This window comes from Schistocerca gregaria, chromosome 1, assembly GCF_023897955.1.
Source record: "Schistocerca gregaria isolate iqSchGreg1 chromosome 1, iqSchGreg1.2, whole genome shotgun sequence".
Taxonomy (NCBI): domain Eukaryota; kingdom Metazoa; phylum Arthropoda; class Insecta; order Orthoptera; family Acrididae; genus Schistocerca; species Schistocerca gregaria.
In genome coordinates this window covers 131,157,762-131,182,765 of record NC_064920.1, presented here as the reverse complement: position 1 = coordinate 131,182,765, position 25,004 = coordinate 131,157,762, and the positions used below count along the sequence as shown (strand labels likewise).

Below are 25,004 nucleotides of genomic sequence, written 5' to 3'. Positions count from 1 at the left end.
TATCGTGTCTGTTGCATAAATAAAGAGTCTTTGATGTAATTGCTTCAGAGAAATATGAAAGTAAGCCTATCAGGAAAGTAATGCGAGACATGTAGCATGGGTCATGTCTTGCAGAACCTCTTACATCTGAGCTGTAGGCCTGCACAGCGTCCCTTTGGCGCAGAGGATAGCGCGTTGGACTTCTAATCCAAAGGTCGTGGGTTCGATCCCCACAAGGGACGGGCAATTTTTAAAAACGTGTGCCAATCTCCAGGTGGGTACTGACGTATGGGAAATCACAAGCCTCTGCAAAAGTTGAAAATTGTTGTGACCTCAGTTCTATGCTCAAGTATGTAGACCTTACACATATAAGCCAAATTCTCGTAGATCTGTTATCCATGACGCTGTTATGTGTAAATGCAGTAAAAACGGAACCATATCTTCACGTGCCTGTTGACGGGAATTTTCTTTCAATACCCAATTTTTACCTACTGATATAAATATAGCAATAGAACGCACATTTCGTACAGAAACAAATACAATGAAGAGAAAAGATTTTGAATTACTTCATGAGTCAATGTATGTAATCCCAGTGATGATCTTTAATTCTTCCAGCCCAAGGTGAGAGGGTTTCAGTTTTCTCGGCCACAAGTGAGAAAAGTAGACAGTTCCACAACAAGATATTCTGCTATGTTTCCTTAAGTGCTTCCATTAAACAATGGCACTCTGTATCTATAGAAACGGCGACAATTTTCACTTCGGCACAGGGGGCTTTTACTGGAGACTGTCAAGGGGAAACTTGCTAGATACATGAAGGGAGAAGATCAGACAGAGACGTCTGACGCTCCGCTGACGCTTGCCGAAAACTACATTAAGTATGATTCCCGCCTATAACTGACGGCGAGAGAGATGCATCATCTGTCCACTTCTCATCGAAGCACACTGTCACCAAGCAATGGCTGACGCTTCGAGGACGGCTTGAAATTGCTAGGGAGGTGATGCAGCTAAAGTTCCTGGTAAATGTGCTAACAGGGCACACACGTTCGTGGGAGTGTATACATATGATGGGGACCGGCTGTGACACAGCAGTCAACCAAAGTCAAAAAATGTGACTAATCATACAGTGTTTCCTTTACCACTTCGTTAGTGAATGCTGTTCTAAAGAGCGCAATTCCCATCTATCGGTAAGCAGCGCACGTGAGCGAATCTAATAGCAGGACTGTGTTACTACGATTGTACAGAGCAACTCTGTCAATACGCAGGTGTATCAATCAGTAGGGCCATGGTAAACAGAGCGATGTATCGTGTCTGTTGCATAAATAGAGAGTCTTTGATGTAATTGCTTCAGAGAAATATGAAAGTAAGCCTATCAGGAAAGTAATGCGAGACATGTAGCATGGGTCATGTCTTGCAGAACCTCTTACATCTGAGCTGTAGGCCTGCACAGCGTCCCTTTGGCGCAGAGGATAGCGCGTTGGACTTCTCACCCAAAGGTCGTGGGTTCGATCCCCACAAGGGACAGGCAGTTTTTAAAAACGTGTGCCAATCTCCAGGTGGGTACTGACGTATGGGAAATCACAAGCCTCTGCAAAAGTTGAAAATTGTTGTGACCTCAGTTCTATGCTCAAGTATGTAGACCTTACACATATAAGCCAAATTCTCGTAGATCTGTTATCCATGACGCTGTTATGTGTAAATGCAGTAAAAACGGAACCATATCTTCACGTGCCTGTTGACGGGAATTTTCTTTCAATACCCAATTTTTACCTACTGATATAAATATAGCAATAGAACGCACATTTCGTACAGAAACAAATACAATGAAGAGAAAAGATTTTGAATTACTTCATGAGTCAATGTATGTAATCCCAGTGATGATCTTTAATTCTTCCAGCCCAAGGTGAGAGGGTTTCAGTTTTCTCGGCCACAAGTGAGAAAAGTAGACAGTTCCACAACAAGATATTCTGCTATGTTTCCTTAAGTGCTTCCATTAAACAATGGCACTCTGTATCTATAGAAACGGCGACAATTTTCACTTCGGCACAGGGGGCTTTTACTGGAGACTGTCAAGGGGGAACTTGCTAGATACATGAAGGGAGAAGATCAGACAGAGACGTCTGACGCTCCGCTGACGCTTGCCGAAAACTACATTAAGTATGATTCCCGCCTATAACTGACGGCGAGAGAGATGCATCATCTGTCCACTTCTCATCGAAGCACACTGTCACCAAGCAATGGCTGACGCTTCGAGGACGGCTTGAAATTGCTAGGGAGGTGATGCAGCTAAAGTTCCTGGTAAATGTGCTAACAGGGCACACACGTTCGTGGGAGTGTATACATATGATGGGGACCGGCTGTGACACAGCAGTCAACCAAAGTCAAAAAATGTGACTAATCATACAGTGTTTCCTTTACCACTTCGTTAGTGAATGCTGTTCTAAAGAGCGCAATTCCCATCTATCGGTAAGCAGCGCACGTGAGCGAATCTAATAGCAGGACTGTGTTACTACGATTGTACAGAGCAACTCTGTCAATACGCAGGTGTATCAATCAGTAGGGCCATGGTAAAGAGAGCGATGTATCGTGTCTGTTGCATAAATAAAGAGTCTTTGATGTAATTGCTTCAGAGAAATATGAAAGTAAGCCTATCAGGAAAGTAATGCGAGACATGTAGCATGGGTCATGTCTTGCAGAACCTCTTACATCTGAGCTGTAGGCCTGCACAGCGTCCCTTTGGCGCAGAGGATAGCGCGTTGGACTTCTAATCCAAAGGTCGTGGGTTCGATCCCCACAAGGGACGGGCAATTTTTAAAAACGTGTGCCAATCTCCAGGTGGGTACTGACGTATGGGAAATCACAAGCCTCTGCAAAAGTTGAAAATTGTTGTGACCTCAGTTCTATGCTCAAGTATGTAGACCTTACACATATAAGCCAAATTCTCGTAGATCTGTTATCCATGACGCTGTTATGTGTAAATGCAGTAAAAACGGAACCATATCTTCACGTGCCTGTTGACGGGAATTTTCTTTCAATACCCAATTTTTACCTACTGATATAAATATAGCAATAGAACGCACATTTCGTACAGAAACAAATACAATGAAGAGAAAAGATTTTGAATTACTTCATGAGTCAATGTATGTAATCCCAGTGATGATCTTTAATTCTTCCAGCCCAAGGTGAGAGGGTTTCAGTTTTCTCGGCCACAAGTGAGAAAAGTAGACAGTTCCACAACAAGATATTCTGCTATGTTTCCTTAAGTGCTTCCATTAAACAATGGCACTCTGTATCTATAGAAACGGCGACAATTTTCACTTCGGCACAGGGGGCTTTTACTGGAGACTGTCAAGGGGAAACTTGCTAGATACATGAAGGGAGAAGATCAGACAGAGACGTCTGACGCTCCGCTGACGCTTGCCGAAAACTACATTAAGTATGATTCCCGCCTATAACTGACGGCGAGAGAGATGCATCATCTGTCCACTTCTCATCGAAGCACACTGTCACCAAGCAATGGCTGACGCTTCGAGGACGGCTTGAAATTGCTAGGGAGGTGATGCAGCTAAAGTTCCTGGTAAATGTGCTAACAGGGCACACACGTTCGTGGGAGTGTATACATATGATGGGGACCGGCTGTGACACAGCAGTCAACCAAAGTCAAAAAATGTGACTAATCATACAGTGTTTCCTTTACCACTTCGTTAGTGAATGCTGTTCTAAAGAGCGCAATTCCCATCTATCGGTAAGCAGCGCACGTGAGCGAATCTAATAGCAGGACTGTGTTACTACGATTGTACAGAGCAACTCTGTCAATACGCAGGTGTATCAATCAGTAGGGCCATGGTAAACAGAGCGATGTATCGTGTCAGTTGCATAAATAAAGAGTCTTTGATGTAATTGCTTCAGAGAAATATGAAAGTAAGCCTATCAGGAAAGTAATGCGAGACATGTAGCATGGGTCATGTCTTGCAGAACCTCTTACATCTGAGCTGTAGGCCTGCACAGCGTCCCTTTGGCGCAGAGGATAGCGCGTTGGACTTCTCATCCAAAGGTCGTGGGTTCGATCCCCACAAGGGACGGGCAATTTTTAAAAACGTGTGCCAATCTCCAGGTGGGTACTGACGTATGGGAAATCACAAGCCTCTGCAAAAGTTGAAAATTGTTGTGACCTCAGTTCTATGCTCAAGTATGTAGACCTTACACATATAAGCCAAATTCTCGTAGATCTGTTATCCATGACGCTGTTATGTGTAAATGCAGTAAAAACGGAACCATATCTTCACGTGCCTGTTGACGGGAATTTTCTTTCAATACCCAATTTTTACCTACTGATATAAATATAGCAATAGAACGCACATTTCGTACAGAAACAAATACAATGAAGAGAAAAGATTTTGAATTACTTCATGAGTCAATGTATGTAATCCCAGTGATGATCTTTAATTCTTCCAGCCCAAGGTGAGAGGGTTTCAGTTTTCTCGGCCACAAGTGAGAAAAGTAGACAGTTCCACAACAAGATATTCTGCTATGTTTCCTTAAGTGCTTCCATTAAACAATGGCACTCTGTATCTATAGAAACGGCGACAATTTTCACTTCGGCACAGGGGGCTTTTACTGGAGACTGTCAAGGGGGAACTTGCTAGATACATGAAGGGAGAAGATCAGACAGAGACGTCTGACGCTCCGCTGACGCTTGCCGAAAACTACATTAAGTATGATTCCCGCCTATAACTGACGTCGAGAGAGATTCATCATCTGTCCACTTCTCATCGAAGCACACTGTCACCAAGCAATGGCTGACGCTTCGAGGACGGCTTGAAATTGCTAGGGAGGTGATGCAGCTAAAGTTCCTGGTAAATGTGCTAACAGGGCACACACGTTCGTGGGAGTGTATACATATGATGGGGACCGGCTGTGACACAGCAGTCAACCAAAGTCAAAAAATGTGACTAATCATACAGTGTTTCCTTTACCACTTCGTTAGTGAATGCTGTTCTAAAGAGCGCAATTCCCATCTATCGGTAAGCAGCGCACGTGAGCGAATCTAATAGCAGGACTGTGTTACTACGATTGTACAGAGCAACTCTGTCAATACGCAGGTGTATCAATCAGTAGGGTCATGGTAAACAGAGCGATGTATCGTGTCTGTTGCATAAATAAAGAGTCTTTGATGTAATTGCTTCAGAGAAATATGAAAGTAAGCCTATCAGGAAAGTAATGCGAGACATGTAGCATGGGTCATGTCTTGCAGAACCTCTTACATCTGAGCTGTAGGCCTGCACAGCGTCCCTTTGGCGCAGAGGATAGCGCGTTGGACTTCTAATCCAAAGGTCGTGGGTTCGATCCCCACAAGGGACGGGCAATTTTTAAAAACGTGTGCCAATCTCCAGGTGGGTACTGACGTATGGGAAATCACAAGCCTCTGCAAAAGTTGAAAATTGTTGTGACCTCAGTTCTATGCTCAAGTATGTGGACCTTACACATATAAGCCAAATTCTCGTAGATCTGTTATCCATGACGCTGTTATGTGTAAATGCAGTAAAAACGGAACCATATCTTCACGTGCCTGTTGACGGGAATTTTCTTTCAATACCCAATTTTTACCTACTGATATAAATATAGCAATAGAACGCACATTTCGTACAGAAACAAATACAATGAAGAGAAAAGATTTTGAATTACTTCATGAGTCAATGTATGTAATCCCAGTGATGATCTTTAATTCTTCCAGCCCAAGGTGAGAGGGTTTCAGTTATCTCGGCCACAAGTGAGAAAAGTAGACAGTTCCACAACAAGATATTCTGCTATGTTTCCTTAAGTGCTTCCATTAAACAATGGCACTCTGTATCTATAGAAACGGCGACAATTTTCACTTCGGCACAGGGGGCTTTTACTGGAGACTGTCAAGGGGAAACTTGCTAGATACATGAAGGGAGAAGATCAGACAGAGACGTCTGACGCTCCGCTGACGCTTGCCGAAAACTACATTAAGTATGATTCCCGCCTATAACTGACGGCGAGAGAGATGCATCATCTGTCCACTTCTCATCGAAGCACACTGTCACCAAGCAATGGCTGACGCTTCGAGGACGGCTTGAAATTGCTAGGGAGGTGATGCAGCTAAAGTTCCTGGTAAATGTGCTAACAGGGCACACACGTTCGTGGGAGTGTATACATATGATGGGGACCGGCTGTGACACAGCAGTCAACCAAAGTCAAAAAATGTGACTAATCATACAGTGTTTCCTTTACCACTTCGTTAGTGAATGCTGTTCTAAAGAGCGCAATTCCCATCTATCGGTAAGCAGCGCACGTGAGCGAATCTAATAGCAGGACTGTGTTACTACGATTGTACAGAGCAACTCTGTCAATACGCAGGTGTATCAATCAGTAGGGCCATGGTAAACAGAGCGATGTATCGTGTCAGTTGCATAAATAAAGAGTCTTTGATGTAATTGCTTCAGAGAAATATGAAAGTAAGCCTATCAGGAAAGTAATGCGAGACATGTAGCATGGGTCATGTCTTGCAGAACCTCTTACATCTGAGCTGTAGGCCTGCACAGCGTCCCTTTGGCGCAGAGGATAGCGCGTTGGACTTCTCATCCAAAGGTCGTGGGTTCGATCCCCACAAGGGACGGGCAATTTTTAAAAACGTGTGCCAATCTCCAGGTGGGTACTGACGTATGGGAAATCACAAGCCTCTGCAAAAGTTGAAAATTGTTGTGACCTCAGTTCTATGCTCAAGTATGTAGACCTTACACATATAAGCCAAATTCTCGTAGATCTGTTATCCATGACGCTGTTATGTGTAAATGCAGTAAAAACGGAACCATATCTTCACGTGCCTGTTGACGGGAATTTTCTTTCAATACCCAATTTTTACCTACTGATATAAATATAGCAATAGAACGCACATTTCGTACAGAAACAAATACAATGAAGAGAAAAGATTTTGAATTACTTCATGAGTCAATGTATGTAATCCCAGTGATGATCTTTAATTCTTCCAGCCCAAGGTGAGAGGGTTTCAGTTTTCTCGGCCACAAGTGAGAAAAGTAGACAGTTCCACAACAAGATATTCTGCTATGTTTCCTTAAGTGCTTCCATTAAACAATGGCACTCTGTATCTATAGAAACGGCGACAATTTTCACTTCGGCACAGGGGGCTTTTACTGGAGACTGTCAAGGGGGAACTTGCTAGATACATGAAGGGAGAAGATCAGACAGAGACGTCTGACGCTCCGCTGACGCTTGCCGAAAACTACATTAAGTATGATTCCCGCCTATAACTGACGGCGAGAGAGATGCATCATCTGTCCACTTCTCATCGAAGCACACTGTCACCAAGCAATGGCTGACGCTTCGAGGACGGCTTGAAATTGCTAGGGAGGTGATGCAGCTAAAGTTCCTGGTAAATGTGCTAACAGGGCACACACGTTCGTGGGAGTGTATACATATAATGGGGACCGGCTGTGACACAGCAGTCAACCAAAGTCAAAAAATGTTACTAATCATACAGTGTTTCCTTTACCACTTCGTTAGTGAATGCTGTTCTAAAGAGCGCAATTCCCATCTATCGGTAAGCAGCGCACGTGAGCGAATCTAATAGCAGGACTGTGTTACTACGATTGTACAGAGCAACTCTGTCAATACGCAGGTGTATCAATCAGTAGGGCCATGGTAAACAGAGCGATGTATCGTGTCAGTTGCATAAATAAAGAGTCTTTGATGTAATTGCTTCAGAGAAATATGAAAGTAAGCCTATCAGGAAAGTAATGCGAGACATGTAGCATGGGTCATGTCTTGCAGAACCTCTTACATCTGAGCTGTAGGCCTGCACAGCGTCCCTTTGGCGCAGAGGATAGCGCGTTGGACTTCTCATCCAAAGGTCGTGGGTTCGATCCCCACAAGGGACGGGCAATTTTTAAAAACGTGTGCCAATCTCCAGGTGGGTACTGACGTATGGGAAATCACAAGCCTCTGCAAAAGTTGAAAATTGTTGTGACCTCAGTTCTATGCTCAAGTATGTAGACCTTACACATATAAGCCAAATTCTCGTAGATCTGTTATCCATGACGCTGTTATGTGTAAATGCAGTAAAAACGGAACCATATCTTCACGTGCCTGTTGACGGGAATTTTCTTTCAATACCCAATTTTTACCTACTGATATAAATATAGCAATAGAACGCACATTTCGTACAGAAACAAATACAATGAAGAGAAAAGATTTTGAATTACTTCATGAGTCAATGTATGTAATCCCAGTGATGATCTTTAATTCTTCCAGCCCAAGGTGAGAGGGTTTCAGTTTTCTCGGCCACAAGTGAGAAAAGTAGACAGTTCCACAACAAGATATTCTGCTATGTTTCCTTAAGTGCTTCCATTAAACAATGGCACTCTGTATCTATAGAAACGGCGACAATTTTCACTTCGGCACAGGGGGCTTTTACTGGAGACTGTCAAGGGGGAACTTGCTAGATACATGAAGGGAGAAGATCAGACAGAGACGTCTGACGCTCCGCTGACGCTTGCCGAAAACTACATTAAGTATGATTCCCGCCTATAACTGACGTCGAGAGAGATTCATCATCTGTCCACTTCTCATCGAAGCACACTGTCACCAAGCAATGGCTGACGCTTCGAGGACGGCTTGAAATTGCTAGGGAGGTGATGCAGCTAAAGTTCCTGGTAAATGTGCTAACAGGGCACACACGTTCGTGGGAGTGTATACATATGATGGGGACCGGCTGTGACACAGCAGTCAACCAAAGTCAAAAAATGTGACTAATCATACAGTGTTTCCTTTACCACTTCGTTAGTGAATGCTGTTCTAAAGAGCGCAATTCCCATCTATCGGTAAGCAGCGCACGTGAGCGAATCTAATAGCAGGACTGTGTTACTACGATTGTACAGAGCAACTCTGTCAATACGCAGGTGTATCAATCAGTAGGGTCATGGTAAACAGAGCGATGTATCGTGTCTGTTGCATAAATAAAGAGTCTTTGATGTAATTGCTTCAGAGAAATATGAAAGTAAGCCTATCAGGAAAGTAATGCGAGACATGTAGCATGGGTCATGTCTTGCAGAACCTCTTACATCTGAGCTGTAGGCCTGCACAGCGTCCCTTTGGCGCAGAGGATAGCGCGTTGGACTTCTAATCCAAAGGTCGTGGGTTCGATCCCCACAAGGGACGGGCAATTTTTAAAAACGTGTGCCAATCTCCAGGTGGGTACTGACGTATGGGAAATCACAAGCCTCTGCAAAAGTTGAAAATTGTTGTGACCTCAGTTCTATGCTCAAGTATGTGGACCTTACACATATAAGCCAAATTCTCGTAGATCTGTTATCCATGACGCTGTTATGTGTAAATGCAGTAAAAACGGAACCATATCTTCACGTGCCTGTTGACGGGAATTTTCTTTCAATACCCAATTTTTACCTACTGATATAAATATAGCAATAGAACGCACATTTCGTACAGAAACAAATACAATGAAGAGAAAAGATTTTGAATTACTTCATGAGTCAATGTATGTAATCCCAGTGATGATCTTTAATTCTTCCAGCCCAAGGTGAGAGGGTTTCAGTTATCTCGGCCACAAGTGAGAAAAGTAGACAGTTCCACAACAAGATATTCTGCTATGTTTCCTTAAGTGCTTCCATTAAACAATGGCACTCTGTATCTATAGAAACGGCGACAATTTTCACTTCGGCACAGGGGGCTTTTACTGGAGACTGTCAAGGGGAAACTTGCTAGATACATGAAGGGAGAAGATCAGACAGAGACGTCTGACGCTCCGCTGACGCTTGCCGAAAACTACATTAAGTATGATTCCCGCCTATAACTGACGGCGAGAGAGATGCATCATCTGTCCACTTCTCATCGAAGCACACTGTCACCAAGCAATGGCTGACGCTTCGAGGACGGCTTGAAATTGCTAGGGAGGTGATGCAGCTAAAGTTCCTGGTAAATGTGCTAACAGGGCACACACGTTCGTGGGAGTGTATACATATGATGGGGACCGGCTGTGACACAGCAGTCAACCAAAGTCAAAAAATGTGACTAATCATACAGTGTTTCCTTTACCACTTCGTTAGTGAATGCTGTTCTAAAGAGCGCAATTCCCATCTATCGGTAAGCAGCGCACGTGAGCGAATCTAATAGCAGGACTGTGTTACTACGATTGTACAGAGCAACTCTGTCAATACGCAGGTGTATCAATCAGTAGGGCCATGGTAAACAGAGCGATGTATCGTGTCAGTTGCATAAATAAAGAGTCTTTGATGTAATTGCTTCAGAGAAATATGAAAGTAAGCCTATCAGGAAAGTAATGCGAGACATGTAGCATGGGTCATGTCTTGCAGAACCTCTTACATCTGAGCTGTAGGCCTGCACAGCGTCCCTTTGGCGCAGAGGATAGCGCGTTGGACTTCTCATCCAAAGGTCGTGGGTTCGATCCCCACAAGGGACGGGCAATTTTTAAAAACGTGTGCCAATCTCCAGGTGGGTACTGACGTATGGGAAATCACAAGCCTCTGCAAAAGTTGAAAATTGTTGTGACCTCAGTTCTATGCTCAAGTATGTAGACCTTACACATATAAGCCAAATTCTCGTAGATCTGTTATCCATGACGCTGTTATGTGTAAATGCAGTAAAAACGGAACCATATCTTCACGTGCCTGTTGACGGGAATTTTCTTTCAATACCCAATTTTTACCTACTGATATAAATATAGCAATAGAACGCACATTTCGTACAGAAACAAATACAATGAAGAGAAAAGATTTTGAATTACTTCATGAGTCAATGTATGTAATCCCAGTGATGATCTTTAATTCTTCCAGCCCAAGGTGAGAGGGTTTCAGTTTTCTCGGCCACAAGTGAGAAAAGTAGACAGTTCCACAACAAGATATTCTGCTATGTTTCCTTAAGTGCTTCCATTAAACAATGGCACTCTGTATCTATAGAAACGGCGACAATTTTCACTTCGGCACAGGGGGCTTTTACTGGAGACTGTCAAGGGGGAACTTGCTAGATACATGAAGGGAGAAGATCAGACAGAGACGTCTGACGCTCCGCTGACGCTTGCCGAAAACTACATTAAGTATGATTCCCGCCTATAACTGACGGCGAGAGAGATGCATCATCTGTCCACTTCTCATCGAAGCACACTGTCACCAAGCAATGGCTGACGCTTCGAGGACGGCTTGAAATTGCTAGGGAGGTGATGCAGCTAAAGTTCCTGGTAAATGTGCTAACAGGGCACACACGTTCGTGGGAGTGTATACATATAATGGGGACCGGCTGTGACACAGCAGTCAACCAAAGTCAAAAAATGTGACTAATCATACAGTGTTTCCTTTACCACTTCGTTAGTGAATGCTGTTCTAAAGAGCGCAATTCCCATCTATCGGTAAGCAGCGCACGTGAGCGAATCTAATAGCAGGACTGTGTTACTACGATTGTACAGAGCAACTCTGTCAATACGCAGGTGTATCAATCAGTAGGGCCATGGTAAAGAGAGCGATGTATCGTGTCTGTTGCATAAATAAAGAGTCTTTGATGTAATTGCTTCAGAGAAATATGAAAGTAAGCCTATCAGGAAAGTAATGCGAGACATGTAGCATGGGTCATGTCTTGCAGAACCTCTTACATCTGAGCTGTAGGCCTGCACAGCGTCCCTTTGGCGCAGAGGATAGCGCGTTGGACTTCTAATCCAAAGGTCGTGGGTTCAATCCCCACAAGGGACGGGCAATTTTTAAAAACGTGTGCCAATCTCCAGGTGGGTACTGACGTATGGGAAATCACAAGCCTCTGCAAAAGTTGAAAATTGTTGTGACCTCAGTTCTATGCTCAAGTATGTAGACCTTACTCATATAAGCCAAATTCTCGTAGATCTGTTATCCATGACGCTGTTATGTGTAAATGCAGTAAAAACGGAACCATATCTTCACGTGCCTGTTGACGGGAATTTTCTTTCAATACCCAATTTTTACCTACTGATATAAATATAGCAATAGAACGCACATTTCGTACAGAAACAAATACAATGAAGAGAAAAGATTTTGAATTACTTCATGAGTCAATGTATGTAATCCCAGTGATGATCTTTAATTCTTCCAGCCCAAGGTGAGAGGGTTTCAGTTTTCTCGGCCACAAGTGAGAAAAGTAGACAGTTCCACAACAAGATATTCTGCTATGTTTCCTTAAGTGCTTCCATTAAACAATGGCACTCTGTATCTATAGAAACGGCGACAATTTTCACTTCGGCACAGGGGGCTTTTACTGGAGACTGTCAAGGGGGAACTTGCTAGATACATGAAGGGAGAAGATCAGACAGAGACGTCTGACGCTCCGCTGACGCTTGCCGAAAACTACATTAAGTATGATTCCCGCCTATAACTGACGGCGAGAGAGATGCATCATCTGTCCACTTCTCATCGAAGCACACTGTCACCAAGCAATGGCTGACGCTTCGAGGACGGCTTGAAATTGCTAGGGAGGTGATGCAGCTAAAGTTCCTGGTAAATGTGCTAACAGGGCACACACGTTCGTGGGAGTGTATACATATGATGGGGACCGGCTGTGACACAGCAGTCAACCAAAGTCAAAAAATGTGACTAATCATACAGTGTTTCCTTTACCACTTCGTTAGTGAATGCTGTTCTAAAGAGCGCAATTCCCATCTATCGGTAAGCAGCGCACGTGAGCGAATCTAATAGCAGGACTGTGTTACTACGATTGTACAGAGCAACTCTGTCAATACGCAGGTGTATCAATCAGTAGGGCCATGGTAAACAGAGCGATGTATCGTGTCTGTTGCATAAATAAAGAGTCTTTGATGTAATTTCTTCAGAGAAATATGAAAGTAAGCCTATCAGGAAAGTAATGCGAGACATGTAGCATGGGTCATGTCTTGCAGAACCTCTTACATCTGAGCTGTAGGCCTGCACAGCGTCCCTTTGGCGCAGAGGATAGCGCGTTGGACTTCTAATCCAAAGGTCGTGGGTTCGATCCCCACAAGGGACGGGCAATTTTTAAAAACGTGTGCCAATCTCCAGGTGGGTACTGACGTATGGGAAATCACAAGCCTCTGCAAAAGTTGAAAATTGTTGTGACCTCAGTTCTATGCTCAAGTATGTAGACCTTACACATATAAGCCAAATTCTCGTAGATCTGTTATCCATGACGCTGTTATGTGTAAATGCAGTAAAAACGGAACCATATCTTCACGTGCCTGTTGACGGGAATTTTCTTTCAATACCCAATTTTTACCTACTGATATAAATATAGCAATAGAACGCACATTTCGTACAGAAACAAATACAATGAAGAGAAAAGATTTTGAATTACTTCATGAGTCAATGTATGTAATCCCAGTGATGATCTTTAATTCTTCCAGCCCAAGGTGAGAGGGTTTCAGTTTTCTCGGCCACAAGTGAGAAAAGTAGACAGTTCCACAACAAGATATTCTGCTATGTTTCCTTAAGTGCTTCCATTAAACAATGGCACTCTGTATCTATAGAAACGGCGACAATTTTCACTTCGGCACAGGGGGCTTTTACTGGAGACTGTCAAGGGGAAACTTGCTAGATACATGAAGGGAGAAGATCAGACAGAGACGTCTGACGCTCCGCTGACGCTTGCCGAAAACTACATTAAGTATGATTCCCGCCTATAACTGACGGCGAGAGAGATGCATCATCTGTCCACTTCTCATCGAAGCACACTGTCACCAAGCAATGGCTGACGCTTCGAGGACGGCTTGAAATTGCTAGGGAGGTGATGCAGCTAAAGTTCCTGGTAAATGTGCTAACAGGGCACACACGTTCGTGGGAGTGTATACATATGATGGGGACCAGCTGTGACACAGCAGTCAACCAAAGTCAAAAAATGTGACTAATCATACAGTGTTTCCTTTACCACTTCGTTAGTGAATGCTGTTCTAAAGAGCGCAATTCCCATCTATCGGTAAGCAGCGCACGTGAGCGAATCTAATAGCAGGACTGTGTTACTACGATTGTACAGAGCAACTCTGTCAATACGCAGGTGTATCAATCAGTAGGGCCATGGTAAACAGAGCGATGTATCGTGTCTGTTGCATAAATAAAGAGTCTTTGATGTAATTGCTTCAGAGAAATATGAAAGTAAGCCTATCAGGAAAGTAATGCGAGACATGTAGCATGGGTCATGTCTTGCAGAACCTCTTACATCTGAGCTGTAGGCCTGCACAGCGTCCCTTTGGCGCAGAGGATAGCGCGTTGGACTTCTAATCCAAAGGTCGTGGGTTCGATCCCCACAAGGGACGGGCAATTTTTAAAAACGTGTGCCAATCTCCAGGTGGGTACTGACGTATGGGAAATCACAAGCCTCTGCAAAAGTTGAAAATTGTTGTGACCTCAGTTCTATGCTCAAGTATGTAGACCTTACTCATATAAGCCAAATTCTCGTAGATCTGTTATCCATGACGCTGTTATGTGTAAATGCAGTAAAAACGGAACCATATCTTCACGTGCCTGTTGACGGGAATTTTCTTTCAATACCCAATTTTTACCTACTGATATAAATATAGCAATAGAACGCACATTTCGTACAGAAACAAATACAATGAAGAGAAAAGATTTTGAATTACTTCATGAGTCAATGTATGTAATCCCAGTGATGATCTTTAATTCTTCCAGCCCAAGGTGAGAGGGTTTCAGTTTTCTCGGCCACAAGTGAGAAAAGTAGACAGTTCCACAACAAGATATTCTGCTATGTTTCCTTAAGTGCTTCCATTAAACAATGGCACTCTGTATCTATAGAAACGGCGACAATTTTCACTTCGGCACAGGGGGCTTTTACTGGAGACTGTCAAGGTTGAACTTGCTAGATACAATGAAGGGAGAAGATCAGACAGAGACGTCTGACGCTCCGCTGACGCTTGCCGAAAACTACATTAAGTATGATTCCCGCCTATAACTGACGGCGAGAGAGATGCATCATCTGTCCACTTCTCATCGAAGCACACTGTCACCAAGCAATGGCTGACGCTTCGAGGACGGCTTGAAATTGCTAGGGAGGTGATGCAGCTAAAGTTCCTGGTAAATGTGCTAACAGGGCACACACGTTCGTGGGAGTGTATACATATGATGGGGACCGGCTGTGACACAGCAGTCAACCAAAGTCAAAAAATGTGACTAATCATACAGTGTTTCCTTTACCACTTCGTTAGTGAATGCTGTTCTAAAGAGCGCAATTCCCATCTATCGGTAAGCAGCGCACGTGAGCGAATCTAATAGCAGGACTGTGTTACTACGATTGTACAGAGCAACTCTGTCAATACGCAGGTGTATCAATCAGTAGGGCCATGGTAAACAGAGCGATGTATCGTGTCTGTTGCATAAATAAAGAGTCTTTGATGTAATTGCTTCAGAGAAATATGAAAGTAAGCCTATCAGGAAAGTAATGCGAGACATGTAGCATGGGTCATGTCTTGCAGAACCTCTTACATCTGAGCTGTAGGCCTGCACAGCGTCCCTTTGGCGCAGAGGATAGCGCGTTGGACTTCTAATCCAAAGGTCGTGGGTTCGATCCCCACAAGGGACGGGCAATTTTTAAAAACGTGTGCCAATCTCCAGGTGGGTACTGACGTATGGGAAATCACAAGCCTCTGCAAAAGTTGAAAATTGTTGTGACCTCAGTTCTATGCTCAAGTATGTAGACCTTACTCATATAAGCCAAATTCTCGTAGATCTGTTATCCATGACGCTGTTATGTGTAAATGCAGTAAAAACGGAACCATATCTTCACGTGCCTGTTGACGGGAATTTTCTTTCAATACCCAATTTTTACCTACTGATATAAATATAGCAATAGAACGCACATTTCGTACAGAAACAAATACAATGAAGAGAAAAGATTTTGAATTACTTCATGAGTCAATGTATGTAATCCCAGTGATGATCTTTAATTCTTCCAGCCCAAGGTGAGAGGGTTTCAGTTTTCTCGGAAACAAGTGAGAAAAGTAGACAGTTCCACAACAAGATATTCTGCTATGTTTCCTTAAGTGCTTCCATTAAACAATGGCACTCTGTATCTATAGAAACGGCGACAATTTTCACTTCGGCACAGGGGGCTTTTACTGGAGACTGTCAAGGGGGAACTTGCTAGATACATGAAGGGAGAAGATCACACAGAGACGTCTGACGCTCCGCTGACGCTTGCCGAAAACTACATTAAGTATGATTCCCGCCTATAACTGACGGCGAGAGAGATGCATCATCTGTCCACTTCTCATCGAAGCACACTGTCACCAAGCAATGGCTGACGCTTCGAGGACGGCTTGAAATTGCTAGGGAGGTGATGCAGCTAAAGTTCCTGGTAAATGTGCTAACAGGGCACACACGTTCGTGGGAGTGTATACATATGATGGGGACCGGCTGTGACACAGCAGTCAACCAAAGTCAAAAAATGTGACTAATCATACAGTGTTTCCTTTACCACTTCGTTAGTGAATGCTGTTCTAAAAAGCGCAATTCCCATCTATCGGTAAGCAGCGCACGTGAGCGAATCTAATAGCAGGACTGTGTTACTACGATTGTACAGAGCAACTCTGTCAATACGCAGGTGTATCAATCAGTAGGGCCATGGTAAACAGAGCGATGTATCGTGTCTGTTGCATAAATAAAGAGTCTTTGATGTAATTGCTTCAGAGAAATATGAAAGTAAGCCTATCAGGAAAGTAATGCGAGACATGTAGCATGGGTCATGTCTTGCAGAACCTCTTACATCTGAGCTGTAGGCCTGCACAGCGTCCCTTTGGCGCAGAGGATAGCGCGTTGGACTTCTAATCCAAAGGTCGTGGGTTCGATCCCCACAAGGGACGGGCAATTTTTAAAAACGTGTGCCAATCTCCAGGTGGGTACTGACGTATGGGAAATCACAAGCCTCTGCAAAAGTTGAAAATTGTTGTGACCTCAGTTCTATGCTCAAGTATGTAGACCTTACTCATATAAGCCAAATTCTCGTAGATCTGTTATCCATGACGCTGTTATGTGTAAATGCAGTAAAAACGGAACCATATCTTCACGTGCCTGTTGACGGGAATTTTCTTTCAATACCCAATTTTTACCTACTGATATAAATATAGCAATAGAACGCACATTTCGTACAGAAACAAATACAATGAAGAGAAAAGATTTTGAATTACTTCATGAGTCAATGTATGTAATCCCAGTGATGATCTTTAATTCTTCCAGCCCAAGGTGAGAGGGTTTCAGTTTTCTCGGCCACAAGTGAGAAAAGTAGACAGTTCCACAACAAGATATTCTGCTATGTTTCCTTAAGTGCTTCCATTAAACAATGGCACTCTGTATCTATAGAAACGGCGACAATTTTCACTTCGGCACAGGGGGCTTTTACTGGAGACTGTCAAGGGGGAACTTGCTAGATACATGAAGGGAGAAGATCACACAGAGACGTCTGACGCTCCGCTGACGCTTGCCGAAAACTACATTAAGTATGATTCCCGCCTATAACTGACGGCGAGAGAGATGCATCATCTGTCCACTTCTCATCGAAGCACACTGTCACCAAGCAATGGCTGACGCTTCGAGGACGGCTTGAAATTGCTAGGGAGGTGATGCAGCTAAAGTTCCTGGTAAATGTGCTAACAGGGCACACACGTTCGTGGGAGTGTATACATATGATGGGGACCGGCTGTGACACAGCAGTCAACCAAAGTCAAAAAATGTGACTAATCATACAGTGTTTCCTTTACCACTTCGTTAGTGAATGCTGTTCTAAAGAGCGCAATTCCCATCTATCGGTAAGCAGCGCACGTGAGCGAATCTAATAGCAGGACTGTGTTACTACGATTGTACAGAGCAACTCTGTCAATACGCAGGTGTATCAATCAGTAGGGCCATGGTAAACAGAGCGATGTATCGTGTCTGTTGCATAAATAAAGAGTCTTTGATGTAATTGCTTCAGAGAAATATGAAAGTAAGCCTATCAGGAAAGTAATGCGAGACATGTAGCATGGGTCATGTCTTGCAGATCCTCTTACATCTGAGCTGTAGGCCTGCACAGCGTCCCTTTGGCGCAGAGGATAGCGCGTTGGACTTCTAATCCAAAGGTCGTGGGTTCGATCCACACAAGGGACGGGCAATTTTTAAAAACGTGTGCCAATCTCCAGGTGGGTACTGACGTATGGGAAATCACAAGCCTCTGCAAAAGTTGAAAATTGTTGTGACCTCAGTTCTATGCTCAAGTATGTAGACCTTACACATATAAGCCAAATTCTCGTAGATCTGTTATCCATGACGCTGTTATGTGTAAATGCAGTAAAAACAGAACCATATCTTCACGTGCCTGTTGACGGGAATTTTCTTTCAATACCCAATTTTTACCTACTGATATAAATATAGCAATAGAACGCACATTTCGTACAGAAACAAATACAATGAAGAGAAAAGATTTTGAATTACTTCATGAGTCAATGTATGTAATCCCAGTGATGATCTTTAATTCTTCCAGCCCAAGGTGAGAGGGTTTCAGTTTTCTCGGCCACAAGTGAGAAAAGTAGACAGTTCCACAACAAGATATTCTGCTATGTTTCCTTAAGTGCTTCCATTAAACAATGGCACTCTGTATCTATAGAAACGGCGACAATTTTCACTTCGGCACAGGGGGCTTTTACTGGAGACTGTCAAGGGGGAACTTGCTAGATACATGAAGGGAGAAGATCACACAGAGACGTCTGACGCTCCGCTGACGCTTGCCGAAAACTACATTAAGTATGATTCCCGCCTATAACTGACGGCGAGAGAGATGCATCATCTGTCCACTTCTCATCGAAGCACACTGTCACCAAGCAATGGCTGACGCTTTGAGGACGGCTTGAAATTGCTAGGGAGGTGATGCAGCTAAAGTTCCTGGTAAATGTGCTAACAGGGCACACACGTTCGTGGGAGTGTATACATATGATGGGGACCGGCTGTGACACAGCAGTCAACCAAAGTCAAAAAATGTGACTAATCATACAGTGTTTCCTTTACCACTTCGTTAGTGAATGCTGTTCTAAAGAGCGCAATTCCCATCTATCGGTAAGCAGCGCACGTGAGCGAATCTAATAGCAGGACTGTGTTACTACGATTGTACAGAGCAACTCTGTCAATACGCAGGTGTATCAATCAGTAGGGCCATGGTAAACAGAGCGATGTATCGTGTCTGTTGCATAAATAAAGAGTCTTTGATGTAATTGCTTCAGAGAAATATGAAAGTAAGCCTATCAGGAAAGTAATGCGAGACATGTAGCATGGGTCATGTCTTGCAGAACCTCTTACATCTGAGCTGTAGGCCTGCACAGCGTCCCTTTGGCGCAGAGGATAGCGCGTTGGACTTCTAATCCAAAGGTCGTGGGTTCGATCCCCACAAGGGACAGGCATTTTTTAAAAACGTGTGCCAATCTCCAGGTGGGTACTGACGTATGGGAAATCACAAGCCTCTGCAAAAGTTGAAAATTGTTGTGACCTCAGTTCTATGCTCAAGTATGTAGACCTTACTCATATAAGCCAAATTCTCGTAGATCTGTTATCCATGACGCTGTTATGTGTAAATGCAGTAAAAACGGAACCATATCTTCACGTGCCTGTTGACGGGAATTTTCTTTCAATACCCAATTTTTACCTACTGATATAAATATAGCAATAGAACGCACATTTCGTACAGAAACAAATACAATGAAGAGAAAAGATTTTGAATTACTTCATGAGTCAATGTATGTAATCCCAGTGATGATCTTTAATTCTTCCAGCCCAAGGTGAGAGGGTTTCAGTTTTCTCGGCCACAAGTGAGAAAAGTAGACAGTTCCACAACAAGATATTCTGCTATGTTTCCTTAAGTGCTTCCATTAAACAATGGCACTCTGTATCTATAGAAACGGCGACAATTTTCACTTCGGCACAGGGGGCTTTTACTGGAGACTGTCAAGGGGGAACTTGCTAGATACATGAAGGGAGAAGATCAGACAGAGACGTCTGACGCTCCGCTGACGCTTGCCGAAAACTACATTAAGTATGATTCCCGCCTATAACTGACGGCGAGAGAGATGCATCATCTGTCCACTTCTCATCGAAGCACACTGTCACCAAGCAATGGCTGACGCTTCGAGGACGGCTTGAAATTGCTAGGGAGGTGATGCAGCTAAAGTTCCTGGTAAATGTGCTAACAGGGCACACACGTTCGTGGGAGTGTATACATATGATGGGGACCGGCTGTGACACAGCAGTCAACCAAAGTCAAAAAATGTGACTAATCATACAGTGTTTCCTTTACCACTTCGTTAGTGAATGCTGTTCTAAAGAGCGCAATTCCCATCTATCGGTAAGCAGCGCACGTGAGCGAATCTAATAGCAGGACTGTGTTACTACGATTGTACAGAGCAACTCTGTCAATACGCAGGTGTATCAATCAGTAGGGCCATGGTAAACAGAGCGATGTATCGTGTCTGTTGCATAAATAAAGAGTCTTTGATGTAATTGCTTCAGAGAAATATGAAAGTAAGCCTATCAGGAAAGTAATGCGAGACATGTAGCATGGGTCATGTCTTGCAGATCCTCTTACATCTGAGCTGTAGGCCTGCACAGCGTCCCTTTGGCGCAGAGGATAGCGCGTTGGACTTCTAATCCAAAGGTCGTGGGTTCGATCCCCACAAGGGACGGGCAATTTTTAAAAACGTGTGCCAATCTCCAGGTGGGTACTGACGTATGGGAAATCACAAGCCTCTGCAAAAGTTGAAAATTGTTGTGACCTCAGTTCTATGCTCAAGTATGTAGACCTTACACATATAAGCCAAATTCTCGTAGATCTGTTATCCATGACGCTGTTATGTGTAAATGCAGTAAAAACGGAACCATATCTTCACGTGCCTGTTGACGGGAATTTTCTTTCAATACCCAATTTTTACCTACTGATATAAATATAGCAATAGAACGCACATTTCGTACAGAAACAAATACAATGAAGAGAAAAGATTTTGAATTACTTCATGAGTCAATGTATGTAATCCCAGTGATGATCTTTAATTCTTCCAGCCCAAGGTGAGAGGGTTTCAGTTTTCTCGGCCACAAGTGAGAAAAGTAGACAGTTCCACAACAAGATATTCTGCTATGTTTCCTTAAGTGCTTCCATTAAACAATGGCACTCTGTATCTATAGAAACGGCGACAATTTTCACTTGGGCACAGGGGGCTTTTACTGGAGACTGTCAAGGGGAAACTTGCTAGATACATGAAGGGAGAAGATCAGACAGAGACGTCTGACGCTCCGCTGACGCTTGCCGAAAACTACATTAAGTATGATTCCCGCCTATAACTGACGGCGAGAGAGATGCATCATCTGTCCACTTCTCATCGAAGCACACTGTCACCAAGCAATGGCTGACGCTTCGAGGACGGCTTGAAATTGCTAGGGAGGTGATGCAGCTAAAGTTCCTGGTAAATGTGCTAACAGGGCACACACGTTCGTGGGAGTGTATACATATGATGGGGACCGGCTGTGACACAGCAGTCAACCAAAGTCAAAAAATGTGACTAATCATACAGTGTTTCCTTTACCACTTCGTTAGTGAATGCTGTTCTAAAGAGCGCAATTCCCATCTATCGGTAAGCAGCGCACGTGAGCGAATCTAATAGCAGGACTGTGTTACTACGATTGTACAGAGCAACTCTGTCAATACGCAGGTGTATCAATCAGTAGGGCCATGGTAAACAGAGCGATGTATCGTGTCTGTTGCATAAATAAAGAGTCTTTGATGTAAGTGCTTCAGAGAAATATGAAAGTAAGCCTATCAGGAAAGTAATGCGAGACATGTAGCATGGGTCATGTCATGCAGAACCTTTTACATCTGAGCTGTAGGCCTGCACAGCGTCCCTTTGGCGCAGAGGATAGCGCGTTGGACTTCTAATCCAAAGGTCGTGGGTTCGATCCCCACAACGGACGGGCAATTTTTAAAAACGTGTGCCAATCTCCAGGTGGGTACTGACGTATGGGAAATCACAAGCCTCTGCAAAAGTTGAAAATTGTTGTGACCTCAGTTCTATGCTCAAGTATGTAGACCTTACACATATAAGCCAAATTCTCGTAGATCTGTTATCCATGACGCTGTTATGTGTAAATGCAGTAAAAACGGAACCATATCTTCACGTGCCTGTTGACGGGAATTTTCTTTCAATACCCAATTTTTACCTACTGATATAAATATAGCAATAGAACGCACATTTCGTACAGAAACAAATACAATGAAGAGAAAAGATTTTGAATTACTTCATGAGTCAATGTATGTAATCCCAGTGATGATCTTTAATTCTTCCAGCCCAAGGTGAGAGGGTTTCAGTTTTCTCGGCCACAAGTGAGAAAAGTAGACAGTTCCACAACAAGCTAGTCTGCTATGTTTCCTTAAGTGCTTCCATTAAACAATGGCACTCTGTATCTATAGAAACGGCGACAATTTTCACTTCGGCACAGGGGGCTTTTACTGGAGACTGTCAAGGGGAAACTTGCTAGATACATGAAGGGAGAAGATCAGACAGAGACGTCTGACGCTCCGCTGACGCTTGCTGAAAACTACATTAAGTATGATTCCCGCCTATAACTGACGGCGAGAGAGATGCATCATCTGTCCACTTCTCATCGAAGCACACTGTCACCAAGCAATGGCTGACGCTTCGAGGACGGCTTGAAATTGCTAGGGAGGTGATGCAGCTAAAGTTCCTGGTAAATGTGCTAACAGGGCACACACGTTCGTGGGAGTGTATACATATGATGGGGACCGGCTGTGACACAGCAGTCAACCAAAGTCAAAAAATGTGACTAATCATACAGTGTTTCCTTTACCACTTCGTTAGTGAATGCTGTTCTAAAGAGCGCAATTCCCATCTATCGGTAAGCAGCGCACGTGAGCGAATCTAATAGCAGGACTGTGTTACTACGATTGTACAGAGCAACTCTGTCAATACGCAGGTGTATCAATCAGTAGGGCCATGGTAAACAGAGCGATGTATCGTGTCTGTTGCATAAATAAAGAGTCTTTGATGTAATTGCTTCAGAGAAATATGAAAGTAAGCCTATCAGGAAAGTAATGCGAGACATGTAGCATGGGTTATGTCTTGCAGAACCTCTTACATCTGAGCTGTAGGCCTGCACAGCGTCCCTTTGGCGCAGAGGATAGCGCGTTGGACTTCTAATCCAAAGGTCATGGGTTCGATCCCCACAAGGGACGGGCAATTTTTAAAAACGTGTGCCAATCTCCAGGTGGGTACTGACGTATGGGAAATCACAAGCCTCTGCAAAAGTTGAAAATTGTTGTGACCTCAGTTCTATGCTCAAGTATGTAGACCTTACACATATAAGCCAAATTCTCGTAGATCTGTTATCCATGCCGCTGTTATGTGTAAATGCAGTAAAAACGGAACCATATCTTCACGTGCCTGTTGACGGGAATTTTCTTTCAATACCCAATTTTTACCTACTGATATAAATATAGCAATAGAACGCACATTTCGTACAGAAACAAATACAATGAAGAGAAAAGATTTTGAACTACTTCATGAGTCAATGTATGTAATCCCAGTGATGATCTTTAATTCTTCCAGCCCAAGGTGAGAGGGTTTCAGTTTTCTCGGCCACAAGTTATAAAAGTAGACAGTTCCACAACAAGATATTCTGCTATGTTTCCTTAAGTGCTTCCATTAAACAATGGCACTCTGTATCTATAGAAACGGCGACAATTTTCACTTCGGCACAGGGGGCTTTTACTGGAGACTGTCAAGGGGAAACTTGCTAGATACATGAAGGGAGAAGATCAGACAGAGACGTCTGACGCTCCGCTGACGCTTGCCGAAAACTACATTAAGTATGATTCCCGCCTATAACTGACGGCGAGAGAGATGCATCATCTGTCCACTTCTCATCGAAGCACACTGTCACCAAGCAATGGCTGACGCTTCGAGGACTTCTTGAAATTGCTAGGGAGGTGATGCAGCTAAAGTTCCTGGTAAATGTGCTAACAGGGCACACACGTTCGTGGGAGTGTATACATATGATGGGGACCGGCTGTGACACAGCAGTCAACCAAAGTCAAAAAATGTGACTAATCATACAGTGTTTCCTTTACCACTTCGTTAGTGAATGCTGTTCTAAAGAGCGCAATTCCCATCTATCGGTAAGCAGCGCACGTGAGCGAATCTAATAGCAGGACTGTGTTACTACGATTGTACAGAGCAACTCTGTCAATACGCAGGTGTATCAATCAGTAGGGCCATGGTAAACAGAGCGATGTATCGTGTCTGTTGCATAAATAAAGAGTCTTTGATGTAATTGCTTCAGAGAAATATGAAAGTAAGCCTATCAGGAAAGTAATGCGAGACATGTAGCATGGGTCATGTCTTGCAGAACCTCTTACATCTGAGCTGTAGGCCTGCACAGCGTCCCTTTGGCGCAGAGGATAGCGCGTTGGACTTCTAATCCAAAGGTCGTGGGTTCGATCCCCACAACGGACGGGCAATTTTTAAAAACGTGTGCCAATCTCCAGGTGGGTACTGACGTATGGGAAATCACAAGCCTCTGCAAAAGTTGAAAATTGTTGTGACCTCAGTTCTATGCTCAAGTATGTAGACCTTACACATATAAGCCAAATTCTCGTAGATCTGTTATCCATGACGCTGTTATGTGTAAATGCAGTAAAAACGGAACCATATCTTCACGTGCCTGTTGACGGGAATTTTCTTTCAATACCCAATTTTTACCTACTGATATAAATATAGCAATAGAACGCACATTTCGTACAGAAACAAATACAATGAAGAGAAAAGATTTTGAATTACTTCATGAGTCAATGTATGTAATCCCAGTGATGATCTTTAATTCTTCCAGCCCAAGGTGAGAGGGTTTCAGTTTTCTCAGCCACAAGTGAGAAAAGTAGACAGTTCCACAACAAGATATTCTGCTATGTTTCCTTAAGTGCTTCCATTAAACAATGGC

At 43.5% G+C, this 25,004-nt stretch overlaps 20 non-coding genes across 20 annotated transcripts; all 20 read left to right on the top strand.

The window, feature by feature from the left end:
- The first annotated feature begins 148 nt into the window (after positions 1 to 148).
- Positions 149 to 221, top strand: Trnar-ucu (transfer RNA arginine (anticodon UCU)). Its single transcript has one exon. It is a non-coding gene; the product is annotated as a tRNA-Arg (tRNA).
- A 1,206-nt stretch (positions 222 to 1,427) lies between these two features.
- Positions 1,428 to 1,500, top strand: Trnar-ucu (transfer RNA arginine (anticodon UCU)). The gene has a single exon. It is a non-coding gene; the product is annotated as a tRNA-Arg (tRNA).
- A 1,206-nt stretch (positions 1,501 to 2,706) lies between these two features.
- Trnar-ucu (transfer RNA arginine (anticodon UCU)) lies at positions 2,707 to 2,779 on the top strand. Its single transcript has one exon. It is a non-coding gene; the product is annotated as a tRNA-Arg (tRNA).
- A 1,206-nt stretch (positions 2,780 to 3,985) lies between these two features.
- On the top strand, positions 3,986 to 4,058 carry Trnar-ucu (transfer RNA arginine (anticodon UCU)). Its single transcript has one exon. It is a non-coding gene; the product is annotated as a tRNA-Arg (tRNA).
- A 1,206-nt stretch (positions 4,059 to 5,264) lies between these two features.
- On the top strand, positions 5,265 to 5,337 carry Trnar-ucu (transfer RNA arginine (anticodon UCU)). Its single transcript has one exon. It is a non-coding gene; the product is annotated as a tRNA-Arg (tRNA).
- Positions 5,338 to 6,543: 1,206 nt separating this feature from the next.
- Positions 6,544 to 6,616, top strand: Trnar-ucu (transfer RNA arginine (anticodon UCU)). Its single transcript has one exon. It is a non-coding gene; the product is annotated as a tRNA-Arg (tRNA).
- Positions 6,617 to 7,822: 1,206 nt separating this feature from the next.
- Positions 7,823 to 7,895, top strand: Trnar-ucu (transfer RNA arginine (anticodon UCU)). Its single transcript has one exon. It is a non-coding gene; the product is annotated as a tRNA-Arg (tRNA).
- Positions 7,896 to 9,101: 1,206 nt separating this feature from the next.
- Positions 9,102 to 9,174, top strand: Trnar-ucu (transfer RNA arginine (anticodon UCU)). Its single transcript has one exon. It is a non-coding gene; the product is annotated as a tRNA-Arg (tRNA).
- Positions 9,175 to 10,380: 1,206 nt separating this feature from the next.
- On the top strand, positions 10,381 to 10,453 carry Trnar-ucu (transfer RNA arginine (anticodon UCU)). Its single transcript has one exon. It is a non-coding gene; the product is annotated as a tRNA-Arg (tRNA).
- A 1,206-nt stretch (positions 10,454 to 11,659) lies between these two features.
- Positions 11,660 to 11,732, top strand: Trnar-ucu (transfer RNA arginine (anticodon UCU)). Its single transcript has one exon. It is a non-coding gene; the product is annotated as a tRNA-Arg (tRNA).
- Positions 11,733 to 12,938: 1,206 nt separating this feature from the next.
- Trnar-ucu (transfer RNA arginine (anticodon UCU)) lies at positions 12,939 to 13,011 on the top strand. Its single transcript has one exon. It is a non-coding gene; the product is annotated as a tRNA-Arg (tRNA).
- A 1,206-nt stretch (positions 13,012 to 14,217) lies between these two features.
- On the top strand, positions 14,218 to 14,290 carry Trnar-ucu (transfer RNA arginine (anticodon UCU)). Its single transcript has one exon. It is a non-coding gene; the product is annotated as a tRNA-Arg (tRNA).
- A 1,207-nt stretch (positions 14,291 to 15,497) lies between these two features.
- Trnar-ucu (transfer RNA arginine (anticodon UCU)) lies at positions 15,498 to 15,570 on the top strand. The gene has a single exon. It is a non-coding gene; the product is annotated as a tRNA-Arg (tRNA).
- Positions 15,571 to 16,776: 1,206 nt separating this feature from the next.
- On the top strand, positions 16,777 to 16,849 carry Trnar-ucu (transfer RNA arginine (anticodon UCU)). The gene has a single exon. It is a non-coding gene; the product is annotated as a tRNA-Arg (tRNA).
- A 1,206-nt stretch (positions 16,850 to 18,055) lies between these two features.
- Positions 18,056 to 18,128, top strand: Trnar-ucu (transfer RNA arginine (anticodon UCU)). The gene has a single exon. It is a non-coding gene; the product is annotated as a tRNA-Arg (tRNA).
- Positions 18,129 to 19,334: 1,206 nt separating this feature from the next.
- On the top strand, positions 19,335 to 19,407 carry Trnar-ucu (transfer RNA arginine (anticodon UCU)). The gene has a single exon. It is a non-coding gene; the product is annotated as a tRNA-Arg (tRNA).
- Positions 19,408 to 20,613: 1,206 nt separating this feature from the next.
- Positions 20,614 to 20,686, top strand: Trnar-ucu (transfer RNA arginine (anticodon UCU)). The gene has a single exon. It is a non-coding gene; the product is annotated as a tRNA-Arg (tRNA).
- A 1,206-nt stretch (positions 20,687 to 21,892) lies between these two features.
- Positions 21,893 to 21,965, top strand: Trnar-ucu (transfer RNA arginine (anticodon UCU)). The gene has a single exon. It is a non-coding gene; the product is annotated as a tRNA-Arg (tRNA).
- A 1,206-nt stretch (positions 21,966 to 23,171) lies between these two features.
- Positions 23,172 to 23,244, top strand: Trnar-ucu (transfer RNA arginine (anticodon UCU)). The gene has a single exon. It is a non-coding gene; the product is annotated as a tRNA-Arg (tRNA).
- Positions 23,245 to 24,450: 1,206 nt separating this feature from the next.
- Positions 24,451 to 24,523, top strand: Trnar-ucu (transfer RNA arginine (anticodon UCU)). The gene has a single exon. It is a non-coding gene; the product is annotated as a tRNA-Arg (tRNA).
- Positions 24,524 to 25,004: the final 481 nt, after the last annotated feature.